The sequence below is a fragment of the Sinocyclocheilus rhinocerous genome, unplaced genomic scaffold (genome assembly GCF_001515625.1).
Source record: "Sinocyclocheilus rhinocerous isolate Xijiao unplaced genomic scaffold, SAMN03320098_v1.1 scaffold592, whole genome shotgun sequence".
NCBI lineage: Eukaryota > Metazoa > Chordata > Actinopteri > Cypriniformes > Cyprinidae > Sinocyclocheilus > Sinocyclocheilus rhinocerous.
In genome coordinates, this window is record NW_015642562.1 from 835455 (window position 1) to 839028 (window position 3574).

Genomic DNA, 3574 nt, shown 5'->3' on the forward strand with positions numbered 1-3574 from the left:
CGCTGTCGACCGGCTTACGTCACTTCTTAATACACACTCTCAGTGCGAATGCAGCCCTTTAAATTGTACTGGGAAATAGTTCGCGCAAAATCGTCCCAGTACTTTAGTACTGTACCTTTAGTTCTGGAACTAAAGCGGTGCGAAAGGCCCTTTGTATAGCGCTTTTCACAATATGCATCATTTCAAAGCAGCTTTACAGAAAAAAATAAATAGTAGATGTCATATAGGATTTTCAGTGTAGATTTAGTATTACATTTGTACTATTATGGTATTTAGTCATATTTTGAATTTTATATTTTTTAGTTTCCATTTTAATGTTTAGTTTCGGTTGTTTTGTGTGTGTTTTTTTTTTTTACTATATATAGTAAGTAATGAAAATGACAAAACCACACAACAACCTATATATATATATATATATATATATACACACACACACGTCATATAGGATTTTCAGTGTAGATTTAGTATTACATTTGTACTATTATGGTATTTAGTCATATTTTGAATTTTATATTTTTTAGTTTCCATTTTAATGTTTAGTTTCGGTTGTTTTGTGTGTGTTTTTTTTTTTTACTATATATAGTAAGTAATGAAAATGACAAAACCACACAACAACCTATATATATATATATATATATATACCCACACACACACACAATTTTTTAAATTTCAATAGTATTTCAATTTATTGTATTTCCGTTAGCTGCCGAGGCAACATATCTAATTTCCGTTTAAGCTACTTATGTTATTAAGCTTTCATTAGGGAATCTCTGTGTTAATTTAGTATTTTTAAGCTATTGTAGTATTCATGTTCATGTAATATTTTATTTTATTTTATTTCAACTTTTAGTTAACAAAAATGGTTTTGAATAGTTGTAGTTAACAGTAACAATACTTTGTCAGCCAAACTCCTTTGAGCTAAAATATTCACTTGAAGTCCATCTGAGATTTTAAGTGAATATTTCAAAAATTTACCAACATATTGTATATTCGCCGTTCTCTGATGTCCGTTAATGATCAAATAACATGCAGGTAAAAACATTAAAAATATAAATATTTTTGGTTTTTATTTTAAAGTTATTTATTTTAATGTTATGATTATGATTTATTAGCTTCTTATCGACTCTTAAACCCTCTGCAGTTCCCTCAAGCACCAACAGGGGGTGTGAAACCCTGTTCTAGTGGGTTTGGATTGTAGTGCACTTATCTAGTACACTAGATTACAAACGCCACTTCTGTCAATGTCTGACTCCTGAAATAGTGAACTAACGCAGGACACTGTGGCTTTCTCCATAGACTTACATTAGAAAATGCTTGCATTAGAAAATAGTTGCTGATGAAGGCTCAGTTCAGATCAGAGGTGTGAAGTGTGTTACTAAGCATCAGCCACAAGAGGGCAGAATCCTGCTGCAAATACTGCAATTCAAAATAATTAATTCCCTATTTCATGCTGCTAAACATACTTCCAGCTGTTTTCATTCAGTTGCATTTTATTCTCAGTATGTTTCAGTTGTCGTCATGCATCACTGAGTTCATCTTATATGACCATGTCATGTCCAGTATGTTCTGTGATCAAATTTTTTTACTGATTTGATAAATAAAAGTTTATTTTTGCATTTACATCAGTTTCATTGATTTATTTCATTACTCATGCCCACATGATTTCACACTGAATCTGATCATCCCATTGACAGCAACTGACGTCCGTGTTCATTATTTACACTCATGATCATGGATGATGAAATGTTTGCATAAGTGTTTCCCTTCAGTCATCAGTGAATAGAGGAAGTGGTAAAAACTCAACCAATCACAGGCGTCTGGCCCCAGTGAATCTGGTTTTGTGTGTGTTTATCAAGGTCTGGAGAAGCCAGATCAGCTCAGTTCTGATTCTCTGGAAAGAAAAACCCCACAAACATTTAAATATACCATAACCGTGAACACACACTTTCCAGCCGCTTTCGTTTTGTCAGTAATTTTTCCATTGGCAATTCAAAAAGTTCAAAAGGCATTCATATATGTACCACAATGCTGCTTGCCATAATTTTAAAGGAACAGTTCACCTAAAAATGTATATTAGCTGAAAATGTCCGTCACCCTCAGGCTACCTAAAATGAGTTTGTTTCTTCATCAGATTTGGAGAAATGTAGCATTGCATCACTGTCTCAGCAATGGATGCTCTGCAGTGAATGGGTGCCGTCAGAATGAGAGTCCAAACAGCTGATAAAAACATCACAATAATCCACAAGTAATCCACACCACTCCAGTCCATCAGTTAACATCTGGAGAAGACAAAAGCTGAAACAAATCCAGCATTAACACCTTTTTAACTAAAACATGAGTCCATAATCCATAATAACGCTTCCTCCAGTAAAAGGGGTCTGTTGTGAATCAGGAGAGAAATCTGCACACTCACAGATCAAGCACCACTTAAGACAAAACAGTCCAAAACAGCTCTGAACAAATATGTGAGTGGATTTTGATGTGAGAGACAACAGGAGATGGACTTTTACACTGGAGGAAGTGTTATTATGGATTATGGACTCATGTTTTAGTTAAAAAGGACTTAATGATGGATTTGTTTTTTACAAACACACAGCTTTTGTCTTCTCCAGATGTTAACTGATGGACTGGAGTGGTGTGGATTACTTGTGGATTATTGTGTTTAATTTTGTTGATTGAATGGTTCATTTCTAAAATATGTATATGTGGCAAAGCTGAAAAAAAAAAAACATTGTTGAGGCAGTGATCAACCCAAAACATAGGACTCCAGTTAAATCTCAACTGTTAAAGCTCAGATGAAATAATAATAACTCCTCTTGAGAAGTCACACTTACAGTGAGATTATAGTTTACATACTTTATATTTGTAAGCAAAAGATTACAAACTTTGTGCTTAATTAACACATGAATATAGTGAATGATAACGTTCAAAAGTTTGGGGTTGGTAAGATTTTTTTATGTATTCATTTTTAAAAAACTGCATTCATTTGATCAAAAATACAATAAAAACTAATATTGTGTAATATTATTACAATTTAAAGTAGCTGTTGTCTGTTGTGATATATTTAAAAATTCATATGATGCAAAGCTGAATTTTCAGCATCATTACTCCAGCAGTGTCACATGATCTTCAGAAATCATTCTAATATGCTGATTTGCTGCTCAAGAAACATTTCTGATTATTATCAATGTTGAAAACAGTTGTGCTGCTTCATACTTTTGTGGAAAGTGTATTTTTCAGGATACTTTGATGAATAGAAAGTTCAAAAGAACAGCATTTATTTGAAATATAATTTTTTTTTGTAGCATAAATGTCTTTACTGCCACTTTTTATTATTTTAAAGGGGTCATATGATGCTGCTAAAAAGAACATTATTTTGTGTATTTGGTGTAATGAAATGAACTTGCGTTTGAATCGTCAGTGGCTAATTCTTTAAATATAAAAAAAACGTACTTACAGTCTTTGAGTCAGAACAGCCGGCATTGTAGTCTACTCTCCCAGGATCAGGAAACAGTCCTCCATAAAATGTGCTGCACACATCTGGATATTTGGGTTAAACTGTTCTGGAACAGTG